This window comes from Crinia signifera, chromosome 1 (genome assembly GCF_055691185.1).
Source record: "Crinia signifera chromosome 1, ASM5569118v1, whole genome shotgun sequence".
Lineage (NCBI taxonomy): Eukaryota > Metazoa > Chordata > Amphibia > Anura > Myobatrachidae > Crinia > Crinia signifera.
The window spans coordinates 242739059-242758098 of record NC_139217.1 but is presented as its reverse complement, the minus strand read 5'-3'; the positions used below and the strand labels follow the sequence as shown (position 1 = coordinate 242758098).

Sequence of the window (19040 nt, the reverse complement as noted above, 5' to 3'; positions counted from 1 at the left end):
TTCTAAAAAACTTTTATGTTCTAAAAAAAGTTAAAAATGGTAGCAGAGGTGGTGACATAGCTGCATCTCTAGCTAAAAATGAAATGAAAATGATTTTCAATCATCAAACTCTAGCTCCAAAAGGACTGAATAAGGATTTCGAGCTTAAATGGTTCATGTAGATTTTAATATCGCATTCCAAAGTTTTTAATATTACATTCCAAAGTTTTTATGTAATCCTTTTATGAAAGTTTTTTATCTTTTTTCAAAAATGGTTTTTATAATATATAGCCGTTTTTATCTGTATAATCTTTTTACAATAATTTTACTAATATGCACCTTTTCTATATTCCTTTCATGATTCTGCTGTGTAATTGATGGAATATAAGCACAAGTCACTTTACAAGACGGTTTCCGGAAACAGGGTGAAACGCAAACAATACCCTCTAGTGAAACGCACATCAACTTCCGTTCTATACAGAGTGAAGACGGAACACACAGAGAACGTCAGTGACACGCGGAAGTCCCCGGTGGATGAACCGCACACATCACTTCCGCTTCCGGCGAATAGGAAACCGCGAATAGACGATCGCGCGGCAGAGACTCCCGCGATTGCTACCACGTGACTTTTGTACATGCCGAAAACCCGGCAAGAGGAGGGCATCATTTAGATAGGAAAATCCCGGATTAGCTCAGTAGGATGAGTCCCTGTCTGGCATTAGGTTGTCCCAGATAGGGGTATATATACGGGTCTATACACCATTCCTCCTTAAGCCTTGACAAAGAAACCAGGAGTGTTTCGAAACGCGTTGGCGGAGGAAAAGGAGGTTTGCTGTACCCACCCGAGTGACCAGCTACCAGGGACGCCTGTTTGGTTGATAACATCTGCTTATTTGTCTATTGCATGTTGCATAGACCACTTCACTCGGTGAGAGTCAGCATTTATATCTTTGTTTTATTTGTATTTTTAATGGAATAAAAGCGGTACTTTCACTATACTAGCTTTCTTTCATTTTATAAACGTGAAAATTGGATTCACTGGAGAAAAATTGCTTGGTGGTAAAAAATTGCTTGGTGGTGACGTGACCGCTCCCCCACATGCGAGATTAGTCTACCCTAAAAAGTAGACTTTCCCACACGGTACGAGTCACAACCTATGGAATGTTACCTCACCTACTATACATCGGTTTTTGACTGTATTACACTATTGTGCTCTCTCTCTCTTTTTCTTATGGTTAAACATCGGTGAGAGACCAGAGAGAAAGATCATTATCTGCGCCAAGGGGTTTGTCAGTAATCTTTTTTTGTTGACATTGTATTCTTGTAAGGTTGGTGAAGCCTATCACTGATTTAAACCCACCGGCAGCAAATAGCGCAAGGACCCTTCCAATCACCCCCATTGTTCCATTCTTCAGTTATTTGTTATATGCCAAGTCAGCCATTTCAGTTCTGTTATCTCCGTCACTTGTTCCTGTGTCAACGCCAAGTCGCTACCCTGTCCTGATACCAGTTTCCTGACCTGCCTGCTACAAGCTGCATCCAGCTATTGTGTGCTACGTCTCTGCTGTAAGCTTCCAGTAATCCTGTCATTCAGCTGTATCCTGATCCCAGCCATCCAATCTTCAGTCATCCAGCCATCCAATCTTCAGTCATCCAGCCATCCAATCTTCAGTCATCCAGCCGTCCAATCTTCAGTCATCCAGCCATCCAATCTTCAGTCATCCAGCCGTCCAATCTTCAGTCATCCAGCCGTCCAATCTTCAGTCATCCAATCGTCCAATCTTCAGTCATCCAATCGTCCAATCTTCAGTCAGCCAATCGTCCAATCTTCAGTCAGCCAATTGTCCAATCTTCAGGTATCCTTTTCTCTAAACTCAAATCCTGAACATTGCCTTATCCTCCCAGAACTACCGGCACATATCTTGTTTATTTTGAACGGACTGCCATCTTGTTTATTTTTGCAAAGGACTGCTATCTTTTGTTACTTGTTATTTATCAGAGACTTGCATCTAGTTATTATTTGTCCAATCAAGAAGTATTGATCCTGGTTACATTATCTGTTATATGAGTTCCTTCAATAAACCTGTTTGTGTTAACCCATCTCCGGCTGGTCACGCCTCTCTTCCTGAGATCCGCACCACTCCATCAATCCACCATCTGACCACTCCAGTCACGACTGATTCCACACACCCATTTCGTGACACTATCCATTTACACTCTATTTAAGATGGAATATAGTACACTACAGTGGATATTTTGCAGTTATTGGTACATTTTGGGCTGACATTTGGGGGCATTTAACATGTTTGCTGCACATTTCAATGCATTTGGATGCATTTCAGTGCAAAAACGCATGCCATCGCATCGCATGCGATTTGATTGCATGCGATGCGATTTTTGATAAAAATAGCTAAAAACTGTAAAAATCACATCTCATCACATGCCATCTCATGCCACTACATATGGCATGCGATGGCATGCGATGGAATGCGATGGCATGCGATGGGAGCCATGATACTCCACAAGTACCTATATATATATATATATATATATATATATATATATATATCTACACACATATTCACGTTACAGACGTTGAGACCTGTTTATTTATTGTGTGCCGCCATAACCCACGTGTATATATATATATATATATATATAAAATGTGTGTGTATATGTATATAAAAATATATGTGTGTATGTATGTAAATGTAATGGACAAAAAGCTTAATTTCGATTTAAGGCAGAGGCCACACCCATTTACCAGAATAGACACGCCCATTTATGAGACCACGCCCACTTTTCTGGGAGCGCGGAGATCTCCAGGAATCAATAATGACTGAGGTGGCAACCCTATGTGCACCCCTGGCACCCCCCGTGCGCACCTATGCGTGTCAGTGTATTTATATACAGTACAGTATTTATATACAGTACTAAGGGACTGACAGACGAGAACAGCTGGCACCTAAGAAGGTTATGAATCAATTATGTGAATGATGCGGGTATATGCAAGGATCATATTGCTCTCTGCATATAGGTGACGCTGTTATATAGGTTGACATATAACAGGGAAAGCACTAGCGGCTAGCCTATATTATAGACACGGACTGGCGCAGGGTGACACCCAGTCTGTCTGTGCCCACAGTACTCGTGAGTCGTGGTCGTGTTGTTTAATGTGGTCGTAGAAGCCAGACAAGGTCGCGGTCCCGCCCACACAGACGGCTATGACGCGGCCACACAGCAGCAGCATCGCCCTCCCCACGGCCGTCGTCCCGCCCATCAGCGACAGCAGCTGAGTGATCTCCCCCTCCTCTGTACACAGCGCGTCACCGCTCCCCGCACAGGCGCACTCATAGCCCCTCCTCCCGTTAATGGCAACAGGGAGACGCGCTCGCCGGCTGAGTGTGTGGGATAGCGGGGGCGCGCTTCTCCCAGACTAGCTCCCGCGGCTCGGCGCGCGTCTCCGCGCTGGTCTTCTCCTCCGCTGTCCCTCCGCGGTATAGCGGGGCTCCTGGGAGGAGAATGTGCTGAGAGGAATATGGCGGAGCTGCTGCTGCTGGAGGAGGGGATTCCGGGAGGCCGACGGGCCCTGCTGGACAGCGATACGGATTGGGAACGGGCGGCCGACTACTGCGAGCATAAGCACATCCAGGTCTGTGGTTGGGGGGGATGAGGGATGCGGCGGGCCCGGGCTGTCTGTGTTTTGGGCAAAGCCTGGCCTGCCGCATTGTGTGCCGGTCTGTGCTGGCAGGACTCAGGAGATGCCCTTGTCGCCAGTGCAGCGTAGTCGCTCCCCTGTGCCCGGCTACTGCTGCCTCTTTGTCACTCAATAGGTCCTTGTCAGAGCCAGACGGATAATGGGGGGTGTATGATGAGGGCACCAGTGTGATATTTACAGCTGTACATTGTATGGTGGGTGTATGCGGCCGCCCCCCGGCTGCACTCACGCCTCTCTGTCACTTTAAATCCCATTGAGGTGCTAGCAGCGGATTAAAAGTTTATGTGAATTCTCAGTTTGTTTCAAATCTGTATCACAGTGGTCCTTGCAGGTGTAGCCAGACACTATCAGGTGCTGCTCTATGCCCACATACTGTATATACTGTATATGCCGTCTTCCTGCAGTCACTGTGAGGAGCCCCGCTAAACTCTTACGGCAGGAGGCAGCACAGGGTCACTGTGATGAAATGGGGTGACAAGTTATGTCATCTATGTATGTTACATCTTCTGCTCTAAACTACTGTATATACATTGTCTCGTAGCTGCAAACCTCTGACTTCATGAAGTACAGTATACATTATCCCCTATACCTTTTGGAGCATATTTAGTCTGATTGCCTGATTAGTGTGCACAGTAGGGGGAGCAGATGTCATTATCTAATGTCAGTATTATATGTCAAGGACTTAAGTGTTGGTCAACCTGGACAAGAACTATTGCACCATGGTTCAAACACCATTATCGTTCCAAACATGACAACTTCCACCGTCAGCTTGCAAAATATTAGTTTCTCTAGCTACAGCACAGTGATAGTCACATTCATGACACTAGTCATTTAGAATGGTTGGTGAGGGGAATGTGCTTTTCACTTTTGACCACAAAGGAGTGTAGTCCCCCACGAGGGAAAATAGCCGACGGCCGGCGGGAACCCGGCCGTCAGTGTTTTACCAGTCGGGATCCCGACGTCTGGTTAATGACTGTCAGGACCCCGTCCGGCAGCCGTCAAATTCACTGTAGATCTACAGAGTCAAATCAATTATGTGGTACTTGTGTCCTGCAAGACATTCTCATTGCAAACTCACACTGCAAATTACATTTGCCATCCAATTCTATACTCACATTGATTTTCTCATTTAAATTCACTTTTTTTCATGTGCACCTCCCGAGCAGTTAAAACTAGAAATGTGCGGGCTCGGATCCGAGTGACGTTCGGAGCTTCCCGTCTGACGGATGTCATTGCCATGCCGAATTATCGCGAGATCTGGACCGCTATATAAATAGCGAGCATCCGGCGCCATTTGTCACTCGTGATTTGAGCTTGTTAGAGAGAGTAAGGATAGTCTGTGTTCGGAGCTTTGTTAGGTTAGGGAGCTGTGTTTTTTTTTTTTTTTTGCTGCTGCTGGGGCGACTGCCAATGCCACTGTCTGCTCTGCACTCTGGTGGTGTGTGCTCTGCACTGCCAGTGGCTGCCAGCCCAGCCAGTACCTGGCCACTTCAGTAATAGACATGTGTATATGACTGTGCAGGGTGCACTGTTGTTAAACTAATTAACCACTTGTATACCAGTCTGCTTGTGCATCTGCTGTATAATACCTCCCTGCTGGTGTAATTTCAGCCTTATACCGTGTTATCAGTGCGAGTTAGAAATACACGGCTTTTCCCCGGCAATGAAATGCCGGGGACTGTCGCACTGGACCCCCGTTCTCACTGCAAGGCAAATTCCCGGGTGAAGAAGTTGTACCCGGGAATTTGCCTTTTAACAATGGTTTTTCGGCAGTGTGAACGGGTCGACCCGTGTCTGCATACCCGGATCTCAGACACGGGTAAAAAGAAGGGTTTTACCCGTGTCTGAGATCCAGGTATGCGACCCGTTCACACTGCCAAAAATCCCGTGTTAAAAGGAAAATTCCCGGGTCTACATGCTAGACCCGGGAATTTGGCTGCAGTGAGAACGGGGTATTATATAACTAGTAAACATATGGTGCATCTACTGTACGGAGTCTGGCATATAAATAAATATTAATAACAGTGTACTGGTGCATCTACTTTCGTATAAATAAAATAATATCTCTGCTGGTGCATAATTAATTATACTGCCGTATAAATATAATATCTCTCTGCTGGTGCATAATTAATTATACTGCCATATATATAATATCTGCTTGGTGCATAATTATACTGCCGTATAAATATATCTCTCTACTGGCGCATAATTATACTGCCGTATAAATATAATATCTCTGCTGGTGCATATATTGCTATATATATAATACCTCTCTACTGCCGTATAAATAATATCTCCCTGCGTGGTGCATCTACTGCCGTATATACTTGCACTCCAGTGGTGCTGTCCTGTAGTGTCAGAGGCGGAACTACCATTGGTGCAACAGGTGCATTGCACTGGGGCCTCTGAGGACTAAGGGGCCCATTGCTGCCAAGACAAGCAGCTTGTACCCCTGTCACCCACTGGTGCGGGGCCTAAATTATACTTTTGCACCTGGGCCCACCACTCACAAGTTCCGCCACTGAGTAGTGTACTATATTGCATAACTCCACAAAAATAATGGAGATCCAAATTATGGAGAATCAAATAGGGAAAGATAAACGGCCTCTTACTTCTGAATCTGCTGCAAATGCAAGTAGTAATGATGACATAGCCGATGATATGCCATCAAGGTCGTCTGCCATGGCCGATGTCCAGTGTCAAAGTACGGGGAATGTAAAATCCAAAAAGCCAAAGTTCGGTAAAAGGAGGACCACAATTTTTTTTTCTTCAAATCATTGGAGGAGAAACGTAAAATTGGCAATGTGCCATTTACGACACGGAGTGGCAAGGAACGGTTAACGCCCTGGCCTGTATTCATGACTGGTGATTCAACTACACATGACCGTGCAAGCCCAACCAACTCCCCCCTTTAGAAATTTTAAGAGATTTCAGCTGTCTTTAAAAACACAGCAAACATCTCTGCCTACTAAAGAAGACATGTTATCACAAACCCCCAAGGAGAATCCATGGGTGTTGGTGGTTGCGATGCCTGAACTTCCCATCACTGTATGGGAAGAGGTGGCTCCTTCCACCATTTTCAGCACTCCCTCTGCATATGCTGGAAGGATCATCCACAGTGCAGTTCCTGATTTAGATAATGAAGGTGTCAATGTTGTAGACCGAGAGGAGGATATTGATGTAGCTGGTGCTGAGGAGGAAGTTGATGAGGAGGATGCTGAGGTGGTTTGCTTAAATGAGGCACCAGGGGGGGGGGGGGGGACGACGACAGTTGTTGTCCATGGGATCAAAAAAAGCCCATTGTCATGCCTAGGCAGAGGACCCATAAATCCACCTCTACGGTCTGGATTTTTTTTATCTGAATTTGGACAACAAATGTATTGCCATATGTAGCTTATGTAAAGCTCCAATAAGCAGGGGTATCTTGCCCACCTAGGGACATCCTCCCTTATACGTCACCTGAAGACCCTTCATAAATCAGTGTTTAGTTCAGGAACTGTGGCTAGCACAGCCATCAGCTTAAACAAGAGGTGGTGACGCGCTGGAACTCCACCCTCTATCTGCTGCAGAGGATGGAGGAGCAGCAAAAGGCCTTTCAAGCCTACACGGCCACCTACGACATAGACAGAGGAGTGGACTGCACCTGACTCAAGTGGAGGCTTATTTCCGTGTTGTGCAAGGTTCTCCAGCCATTTGAACTTGCCACACATGAAGTAAATTCTGACACTGCCAGATTGAGTCAGGTGATTCCCCTGATCAGGCTGTTGCAGATGCAGCTGGAGAAAGTGAAGGGGGAGCTAAAGTGTTGCGATTCCGCAAAGCATGTAGCTCTTGTGGATGAAGCCATCCATATGCTTTGCCAGGATACGAGGGTGGTCAGTCTGTTGAAGTCAGAGGAATACATTCTGGCCACCGTGCTCGATCCTCGGTTTAAAGCGTATGTTGTATCTCTGTTTCCGGCGGACACAAGTCTACAAAGGTGCAAAGACCTGCTGGTCAGGAGATTGTCATCTGAAGTGGGCCGTGACACGGCCACAGCTCCTCCTTCATTTTCTCCCACACCTGTGGCTGCGAGGAAACAGCTGCGATTTCCCACACAACCCGCTGGTGGGGATGCAGGGCAGGCAGGAGGGAGTTTGGACATCTGGTCCAGACTAAAGGACCTGCCAACAATTGCTGACATGTCTACTGTTGCTGCATTGGATGCTGTCACCATTGAAAAAATGGTGGAGGATTACTTTGGTGACAGCATCCAAGTAGACATGCCAGGAAGCCCCTGTACAAACAGGCTCTATTTTGCCTGAGTAGTCTTCCCTCCAGTGTGTACTCCGAAAGAGTTTTTAGTGCAGCGGGGAAACTGGTCAGTGAGCAGCGAAGGAGGTTGCTTCCGCAAAATGTGGAAAAGATAATGTTTATTAAAATGAATGATCAATTATTGAATAAAGACAAGGAATTGCCTCCAGATTGTAATGGGACCTGTGATTGTGGAGTCAAGTGGGGACGAATTGATAATCTATGAGGATGAGGGGGCGAGGTATCAGAGGAGGAGTATAACGAGTGACGATGACATCTTGTCTCTGTAGAGCCAGTTTATACAGGGAGATATGTATTTTTTTTTTTGTGTGGGGGCCCAAACAAACCAATCATTTCAGCCACCGTTTTGTAGGCCCTTTCACTGAAATGTTTGTTAAAGTGTGCAGGTCCTATTTCCGCAACATAAGGGTGGGTGGGAGGGCCCAAAGAAAATTTAATCTTGCCTCACCATTCATTAATCCCACTGCTGAGTCATTGATATGTGAGATAAGTGGACTTGTCTTTAATCACATAACTGTTTGCGCTCAAGTAGTAATAATCACAGAGCTGACCAATCCACTGCTGAGAGTCATTGATTGCTGCACGAATCGCCCACTGCTCCTCGGCTGGTCGTCGCCTGGTTATGTCTGGTCAGTAGGTTCCATTCCATTCTACTGCCGTACATATAATACCTCTCTGCTGGTGCATCTACTGCCTTAGATAGGGTGTTACAGGTGTCTCCGGGAAGCCATTCTGCATTTTTGTTAATGGAGGCACTGTACCTTTTTTTTTTTTTTAATAACATTTTATTGGAAATTTTACAGAAAGAAGGATTGACATGTAGATAAAAAAAAAAAAAAAAAGTTACATCGAGTAAGACTTATTGTGTAATTTGCTACATACATTGTACTATGGTTTGTTCATAGAAATACCATATAACCGTAATATCTTGGGGGGTTCGGGTAAAAGTTGACTTTTGCTGTACATCATTTCAGCGATCACTCAGCAGTACCTGCTCATGTGAAGGGGGTTAACACCTAGAATTTTCCAATTTATTCTTACTCTAAAGAGCCATTGTTCTAGGGTCGGGTTCAGGGCCCATATTGAGTTAAGATGAGAATCGCATTATTGGGGGTTCTGCGGTAGCATACAGTATCGATGGCCTTTTAGCCTTTCCCGATTATAACCGTTTAACAAAACATTCTTAACATCCTAAATACAAAGGAGGGGGGGTGGAAAGTGTGTGGGGGGGGGGAAGCTGACAATACAGGGGGGACATGACAACAGTTGTCTAGTTGACTTTGCCTTTCCTATGGGTAGACAGAGAAAAACCCTAGGCTATCTGTCGCAGTAGGAACCATGTCGTGCTCTCAAAGACCTTCTGGATGGATGTCTGAAGTTCTATATTTAGAGTAAGGATATAGTTTTCCCATTTAGTGTAGAAACGTTTTACACCTCTCTCTATGTCACACAGCGCTGCCTGGCGCTCAAAGAACAAGATCTTAAGAAGTGAGTTTTTTAGTTCTGTCAGTGAGGGGGTTGCCTTCTCTATCCAATGCGTCAGGATAAGTTTTTTAGCCAGGACTAGTATCAGTGTTATGAGGGGGATAATCTTCTTTTTGTTGGGTCCTAGGTTCCAGGTGTTGAGGTGTAGGAAGAGCAGGGGGATAGGGTCGTAAGTCAGTTGTAGGGTGAATGTAGTATTTAGAAAGTCTATCAGTTTTCTCCAAAATAGTTTTATGTTTCTACATTCCCAGAAGTTGTGGATGTAGGAAGCACCTCTTATGTTGCATTTTGGGCATAGGCCTAAGTCTCCCGGGATAAAATGACTTCTCTGTTGCTGGGAGATGTAGGCCCTGTTCAAGAATTTAAGGTGTGTTTCTTGGAGTGTTGCTGATTGAAGATATTTGAGGGAGATTGGAAGTTTCTTTATTAGTGTTAAAATTGGTGGGATGGTAGGAATATCAGTCTTCCATTTAAGTTCTAGGTTTTGAAGTAGTTTATCTCTTGGGACAGCTACTAGAGATTGGTATAGATTTCTGATCCTATATCCCAATATGTTATGTTGGCTTATTAAGGATAGGACAGGGTCAGGGTTGACTGGGGTAGAGTAAGCTTTGGGGATGGATTGTGCATAATGGCGTGCCTGTAAATACATAAAAAATTGTGTTCTAGGGAGATGGTACTTTGCTGCTAAATCTGTGAATGGGATAATTGTGCCTCCTGGATCAAACACATTGCAGATGGCTGATAGGCCTTTCTGATGCCACTCTAAGTACAACGGGTTCTCCAGCCCTGGGGTGAAACCTGGGTTTCCCCAGAATGTAATATGTGGTGTGCTTGCTGGGTTTCTGTTAAAGCCTTTGTGGATAAGATTCCACATTCTGTATGTTTCTCTAAATAGTAGATTGTTCTTAATACTGCTAGGGATTGCGCTTCGCGGGGAATGAAGGAGTGCTGCTGGTGAGTATGGGTAAAAGAGAGCTCGCTCTAGGAGATCATTTGTGTAAGTTGCCCTGTTTAGTAGCCAGTCAGTGGCATATCTAAATTGTGCTGCGTGGGAGAAAGCTTGAGCGTGGGGGAGCGCGAATCCTCCGTCTTGTTTTGGGAGGTAGAGCCTAGCTATGGGCATCCTAGGTTTTTTTGATGACCAGATAAATTTCGTTATCATTTTGTTATATCGAGAGAGATCGGATTTAGAGAAGGTGAGGGGGAGCATCTGCAATATGTATGAGACCTTTGGGAATATAACACTCTTGATCACCGTTATCCTTCCATATAATGAAAGGGGGAGGGTCATCCATCTGTCCAGTAATTTCTCAATTGATTGCAGCACTGGTTTGAAGTTGGCTACATAGAGCGAATCTAGACGTAAGGGTATCATAATTCCCAGATATCTCATGGGGGAGGTGCATATCGCAAACTGTTGCATAGCGGGATGTGTGTCTGCGTAGTGAGGGGGCCATGCCAGTGGCAAGAGATGAGATTTATTGTGGTTGACCTTAAATCCTGCAAATTTGCCAAAGTGTTCTATTATTGTCATAGCTGCCGGGATGGATTGGGGGGGGTTTGAAATAAAAAGTAACATGTCATCAGCGAACATACCTAGTTTTATCTCTATATTCCTCACTTTTATGCCTGTGAAAGAGGGGGAGGTTCTTAGTTGGACTGCCAAGGGTTCTAACGCAAGGGCGAAAAGAAGTGGGGAGAGAGGGCAGCCCTGGCGTGTTCCTCTAAGTATCTGGAAAGGCGGGGATAAATAATTGTTAGTCAATATCTGGGTTTTAGAATTAGCATATAAGTTTCTGATAGCAGATATGAATGGCTCTGGGAAATTGAAGTTTTGTAAGGTGGTGAACAAGTGGTCCCAGGAGACCATATCAAAGGCCTTCTCGGCATCTAGGGAGAGAATTGCCTGTGGTCCCGGGGCTTCAGAAGACTGCACCCATTGCATGGCTGCTAGCAGTTTTCTAATATTTAATACTGAGTGGCGGCCCCATATAAATCCAGTCTGATCTTTGCTCACTATGGATGGTAATAATATTTTGAGTCTGTCTGCAATGATCTTGGTGTAGAGCTTATAGTCAGTGTTGAGGAGCGATATGGGGCGGTAAGAGGCGGGTAGCATGGGGTCTCGTCCTGGTTTCAAGATGACTTTGAGGAGAGCTGCATTAAAGTAGGGGGGTGGCGGGGAGCCCTTAAGTAGTGAGTTGAACAACATAGCTAAGGGAGGGGCGAGTTTTGGGGCTAATAGTTTGTAATATTCGCTAGTCAGCCCATCTGGACCCGGAGCTTTTCCCGGCTTAAGTTGGCCAATTGCTCTAGTTATCTCTTCTTCAGTAATATCTGATAGTAGGGAGGTGGTTTGTTCTGTCTCTAAGGTCGGGAGTGGTAGGGCCGACCAGAAGGAGGCTTTGTGTTGTTGGTCTATTGGAATAGGTGAATATAATGCGGAGTAGAATTTATGCAATGTGGACGATATTTCTTGGCCTTTATGTTGGAGAGTACCGTTTTCATCTTTAAGGGCTGTGATAGTTGTGGGAGCATGTTGTCCATTTAGTATATTGGTCATTAATCTATTTGATTTGCCCCCGAATCTGTAATATTTGCTCTGGGTCTGAAATGACATTCTGGTTTCTATTTTAGAGAGGTGGGCATCAAAAACTGTTTTGGTCTGGTCATAAGCTATTTTATGGGTCGGGGTGGGTGAGGTTTTATATGTGTGGTATGCAGCAGTTAGGCTGGCCTGGGCTTCAAGATAGAGCTTTGTTCGTTCTTTGCGTATGTGTGAGTGGTAGGAGATGATTGCTCCTCGGAGCACCGGCTTGGAGGCCTGCCAGAATAGATGGGGTGAGTCTGTCTCTGTGGTCAGGTTGTTATGTTTGTAATCCGACCAAGTGGATTCTAAGAGGGATCGGAATTTAGAGGAATTTGCCAGGTGGCTAGGAAATCGCCAACTAATATATGGCCCTCTGTCTTGGACCGTACGTAGGCTTATCCAGCTAGCGGCGTGATCTGAAACCGATATTGTCTCAATTCCTGTGTCATGTACTAAGGGGAAAGCTCTCGTAGAGAGTAAAATATAATCTATGCGTGATAGTGTATTGTGTGCTGCAGACAGGCATGTAAACTCTCTCTCCACTGGGTTACAGGCTCGCCATACGTCTGTCAGGTGGAGGCTAGACATCAAGTACGGTAGGCCTCTTTTCGAGGGGGGTCTCCTTGTGGGAGCGGTGGATTGTCTATCTAACACATTTGATACAACTGTGTTGAAATCGCCAGCCAGCACTATGGTGGTGTCAAGAAACGGTGTTAGCAGAGTTACCAGATTGCGGAAAAACACTCTAGAAAATGCATTTGGGGCATATACATTACAAAAGGTATACCTTGTCGAATGTACAGTGGCATCCACGAGCACCCATCTTCCCTCAGGATCAGTCAGAGTAGTGTGAACCTGGGTGGGAGTTTGTTTTCTTATAAGGATGACAACCCCTCTGGATTTAGAATTATACGGGGACGCCGCCAGCAGCGTCCATCCCATGGTGTTCAGTTTTAGCGTTTCAGAGGGGGTTAAATGCGTCTCCTGCAGATATACTACTTCTGCTTGAATTTTATGGAGATAAAGCAGGGTTTTCTTTCGTTTGGACGGCACGTGGAAGCCACCGACATTTAGCGTCGCTATTTTCAGATCAGCCATATCTATTCATCTGGGCGCACGGATTCCAGAAATCTGGAAATCTATTTAAACAATGCAACAAACCTAAAGTTACATATATCCAAGAGTTTACTTCAGCTAAGTCAGTGCTAAACAAAATGGGGAAGAACATGAAGGGAAGGGTGGGGAGGGTGGGGGGACACATGAGAGTCCCGGGAGCCGGGGCCACGGCATCCAACTGTGTGAGCCAGGCAATTGTCAGAAGCATAGATTGCATATATATATGTTTCCGACTCTCAGGCCTCCCATGTATCAAACATTGTTTTTGGTCAATACAAGGACCTCCGGATGCCCAGTAGTAGATTTGACCACTGGGTTCCGTACTAACAGGATCAGGGCAGTTACTATGCATAAACTATCAGGCTCGCCCCAGCCTATATAAAGATTTATAACGCGGGCCGCTATAGGCCCCTAGAGGTGGCGACGCTTCACACCTCCGCCATTGGCATCAGGCACAACAGGTGCAACACTTAATCATTAGAAAACCTTATTTTTTTATTTATTTATTTATTAACAGTTTCTTATATAGCGCATACATATTACGCAGCGCTTTACAGAGAATATTTGAACATTCACATCAGTCCCTGCCCCAGTGGAGCTTACAATCTATATTCCCTACCACATGTACATGCACACGCAGACATTCTAGGGTTAATTTTTGTTGGAAGCCAATTAACCTATCTGTATATTTTGGATTGTGGGAGGAAACCGGAGTACCCGGAGTAAACCCACGCAAGCACGGGGAGAATATACAAACTCCGCACAGTTAGAGCCATGGTGGGGATCGAACCCATGACCTCAGCGCTGTGAGGCAGTAATGCTAACCATTACACCATCCGTGCTGCCCGATTTTGAAACTTATTTGAAACTTTATCCATTGACAACTAATTAGGTACTTTTTAAATCAGTCTAAGATGTAACAGTGCTCAGGGGGGTATGAATCACTACCGTGGTGGAAAAAGGTAGGGGATCTGGAGATGGTGCTGGGGTGTGCTGGGCCGTGGATACCAAGTTCGGGTAGCACAGTCAAAAAGGTCCTCAGTGAAAGTCTCTGCTTCCATGTCTCCAGTCCCCAATGTGTCTCTGATAATCCCCGGGAGAAACAGCCTTAGTAAAATGCGGACTGGTGTAATATGGAACTAGCGGTGGTTTGCGGGGTACAGGATATATGGGTTAAATAGTTACTCATCTGGGCCCGCAGGAGAGAAGGTAGCCTGGGCCTGTTCTACCAGATAGCATTCTGCGTCCTGTGCGGTGCTGAATTCCTTATAAGAGGACCCAGAGAATATCCGCAGCTTAGCGGGGTAAAGGAGGGCGAATTTGGTACGATCCTTCACCAGTCTGGTGCACAGTGGGGAGAATTCCTTTCTAGCCCTTGTAACCTCGGCCGAGAAGTCCTGGAAAATGAGCAATTTATTGCCGTTCCATTGTAGGGTTCTGTTTTGTTTGAAGGCTGACCAGAGCGCCTCCTTGTGTTGATAATTGAGGCATTTGAAGATTACTGCACGGGGTCTGGTGCTGTGCTCTTCACGGATGGGCCCTAGTCTATGGGCTCTCTCAACTATCATACCCGTGCAGGCGTCCTCTGTATGTAATAATGCGGGCAGGGTGTGTGCTATGAAAGAGTATAAGTCAGGGCCTTTGATCGTTTCAGGGAGGCCTATGATGCGAAGGTTGTTCCTTCTGGAACGATTTTCCAAGTCGTCAAGTTTGTTTTGCACTGTATATGCTGTTTTCTGGAGGGATTCTGTAGCTGCCTTTAGTGTGTGGATGTCCTGAAAGGCCTCTCCCAGGTGTGTCTCATTGGCAGTCACCCTTTTCGAAATTTGCTTCATTTGAGATTTAATGTCTTGTACTGACTGCTGTAGTTTAGCTGCGTGGGCATCTAGGATAGGGTTAATTGTGTCCTGAATTGCTCTCACCATGTCTGCATAAGTCAGTGGTGTAGCTTGAGGTATTGGGGGAGAGGAGGTGAATAGCTCTGGCTGTGTAAGGAGCAAGGGCTGTGTGTCTCCCTCACTTACTTGGGAGCGCTGAGGCTCAGGTCCCTGCAGCGCTGTCTGTGCCTGTATCTGGGTGCCGGCGGCCATCTTGGATTGTGTCCGCGCTGGGAGAGGCGGCTGGCGCTGAGGCACTGATGCGGTCTGCTGCGTGGGGGCTCTATCCATCGGTGTCAGCGGTGGTCTGGCGGCTTACTCCGCCGGGTATATGGAGTGTCTGGCGGGGAGCGGAGCGACGCTGGGCTGCTGTTCAGCTGGGGCGGCTGGGGAGCTCAGCACACTGCGTCCTCTCTCATCAGACCCGGAACCGGAAGTCTGGAGGCACTGTACCTTAAACACAGATAAGACATACATGGCTGTGTGCCATTCTGTCACTGCCTGCCGAAGGCTGCCTAATCGCCCACTGCTCCTTGGCTGGTGGTAAACACGGTCAAGCCAGATAGGGGTCTTTTTGGGGCCTAGTTTTTCAAACTGCCATCCTGTCTGCCGCTGCAGTGCCACTCCTAGATGAGCCACGTGTTTGTGCTGCACACTTGTGTGGCTTAGCATAGTTATCCAGTTACCTCGGTGCAACCTTCTGCCCTAAAAACAATATTGTGAGGTGTTCAGAATAGACTGGAAATTAATTTTATTGAGGTTATAATCGCGTAGGAGCAAAGTTTTTCCTGCTTCAAAACCCAAAACGTGTAGGGGGTGTTTTGGCAAAACCCATTAGAACCCAAAACCTGAAGGTAATCAGAACCCAAAACGCTAAAAGTGGCCGGTGCAAATCCCTAGTTAAAACAGTTGGGAAAATCTATATTTTGAAGTAAACTTGCCTGGTCACAGTGCAGAACCTATAGTCCACGTTACCTAATGAATAATTATGCACTTGGAGGGGTTTGAATAGATAATTTGTCCAGTAAGCCATGTCTGTTTTTAGGTGAATTTCTCTTAAAAGCTCATTGAGTGAAATTATGTGGTACATTTACATCAAGGTGTGGTATTGATAGAGTTGTTTTTTTAACTTTCAGATGCAAGATAAACATAGCAATTGATGGCAGGTAATACCCCTTTCACAGAAAACCAAATTACCCGGTGAAGCAGTTCTACCAGGTAATTTGCTGAATTAAGGCCCATACGCACTGTGTGACTGAGCTGAAATCAGCTCCGTTTTGTCTTTTGAGCAGCTTTCAACTCAAAAGCCACTCAGTGTGTACGGACCAGTGATGAGTGGTGTCACTTGCTCCCACATCTTCACTGGCACGGCCGCTCATCTGCTGGTATTACCGGCAGATGAGCGATGGAGTGAACGGCTTTCCATAGCGTTGTGCTATGGAGAGTTGTCCACCCCCAGAAAATCGCTAAAACAGGTGAAAATCGCTCAATGTGTGTATGCACTGAGCGGGTTTCTTCATCATCATTATCCATAGACGCTGGGCAAAATCGCCCAGTATATATGGACCTTAACATGGCTCCTTTTTCTGTGTGAAAGGGTCAACCCAGGTTGTAAATCCCGGGTCTCCAATCCTGGTATTTACCAGGATCGAGGATCTGGGATTTTCGACTCTGGTTGACCCTTTCACACAGAAAAAGGAGCCATGTTATTCAGCAAATTACCGTGTTGAAATTTGTAGCCTTGTAATTTGCTGTTAATTTATAAAGAGGGGTCAAAATGACCCAGCACCCTAAATGCCAGGTAATTGCTGGGTTGTATGTCTGAAAGGGGTTTAACTGGGCCCATCTGGTCTGCCTGCTAGGGTAACTTGTTTTGTCAGGAGACAACCTACCAGTATATTTTTGGGATTGTGGGAGGATACTTTAAGCACACTGTGGAAACCCACGCAAGTATGAGAAGAATATACACACTACATACAGTTATGACCTTGATAGGATTTGAGCTCATGACCTCAGTGCTGTGAGGTAGTAATTGTAACTATTACACCATCTGTACTACCCTCTAGGTCAGGCATTCCCAAGCACGGTCCTCAAGGTACACCAACAGTGCAGGTTTTAGTGATATCCTGGTTACAGCACAGATGGTTAAATCAGAATCACTCAGATACTAATTAAGTCACCTGTGCTCAAGCCTGGACATCACTAAAACCTGCACAGTTGGTGTGCCTTGAGGACCGAGGTTGGGAATGCCTGCTCTAGGTGAAAGTGTTATGGGCACCTACCCTAATCTAAAAGCTGCACTGCTGCCTAAAATGTAGTCTAGACTCATGTGACATATCATTTTTTTAACTTTATTATTAATTTGAGTTCAACAAGCATTAATTCATACCATGGTTTGACACATTTATTTATATGTATTATGTTGGTAGGCCATCCAGTTGCCATACATTTTCTGCATTTTCTTGCTAATGTGGCTGTTTATTGTATATTGTTTGGCTGATAATATTTTAGATTTCATTGCTTTTAGTATCACGTGCAATGATATCATTGTAACACAATTGGAAGTTCAGTAGGAAATTTCGAAGTAAAAAATGTCTTACCTTGTCATAAATCATACACTTATACACCAAATGTTAATGCTTTAAAATTAGATTATTTGAAATAGTGTTGGTTTGGATGATTTGCACACTGTTGAACACATTTTTTCCCATTCATTCAAGTAAAAAAATGTATTGTCAGTGGGTACAGAAATGCATCTCATCCAATCAGAAGCAATGTTTACATTCTGTTCACATTCCTATGGCTGAGCAGGTACTGATTATGTTAAAAATAGTGGCATTTGCATCAAAGGCCATTTTAGAATGTTTTCATCAAGCCTTGGCAGATGCAACTTGCTGACGTGTAGTTCCACAATATTATTTCAGATATTGTATTTAAAAATCGGAAGTTCATTTTATGGAGAATTATTTTTTTTATAAAATACCAATTTTGGAAAATTGTACAATTTGTCTTGGAGATCTCCATGGTGATTTATCATATTATATTATATATTATCTCTGCTCTACACTTTATTGGCTAGTCCAGTGGTTCCCAAACTGTGTGCCTAGGCACCCTGGTGTGCCTCAGGACACTTGCAGGGGTGCCTTGGGTTGGTGGTTCAAGACCAATTCAAATTATTTATGGTCCATATAACAGGCAAAACCAGTGCTTGAGGCCGTCAGTCATAACATATGTGGACAAATAGAAGCAAATCCTGTCCCACACCATAAGGATAATGTATAAATAAAATTCACTCATTTTAATATTTGTTTCTGAATTTTTAAATAAACATTTTGGTATAGGGGTGTCTTGAAAAAAATGTTGATACTCTAGGGTGCCGTGATTTAAAAAAGTATGGGAAACCATGGACTAGTCTATTTTTGTATATAAGTATTTCATCCATTGTTGCTTTAAAAAAAAAAAAAAAAAAAATGGTACTTGTTTCCTAGCACGGCCACAATCGTTATCGGTCACGGCTCTTATTTAGTGCACTTTAAGGGCCGCGATCAACCACGACAGAGGAGATGCTCCTGATTTCAGAAATCGTGGGTATTCTGTACCATGCTTCAATTACCGCGACACGACCGACGCGATAATTGAAGAATTGACCGAAATCGGCTGGATTACCAGCTATCGGTCCCATCGGGAGCACTGAATGGCAGTATTCAATGCTCCCGACGCGATCGACGCGATAATTGAAGAATTGACCGAAATCGGCTGGATTAGCAGCAATCGGTCCCATCGGGAGCACTGAATGGCAGTATTCAATGCCCCCGACGCGACCGACGCGATAATTGAAGAATTGACCGAAATCGGCTGGATTACCAGCTATCGGTCCCATCAGGAGCACTGAATGTCAGTATTCAATGCCCCCGACGCGACCGACGCGATTTTTTTTTTTTTTTTTTTGCAAGCAGCC

The 19040-nt window shown here is 45.0% G+C and overlaps 1 protein-coding gene across 1 annotated transcript in view; it reads left to right on the top strand.

The window, feature by feature from the left end:
* Positions 1-3300: 3300 nt before the first annotated feature.
* Positions 3301-19040, top strand: part of KIAA1958 (KIAA1958 ortholog) — a 145043-nt gene continuing 129303 nt past the window's right edge. The window contains exon 1 of the mRNA XM_083179199.1: positions 3301-3631. The gene's annotated coding sequence lies outside the window, so the exon portion shown is untranslated. The remainder of the gene's footprint in view (positions 3632-19040) is intronic.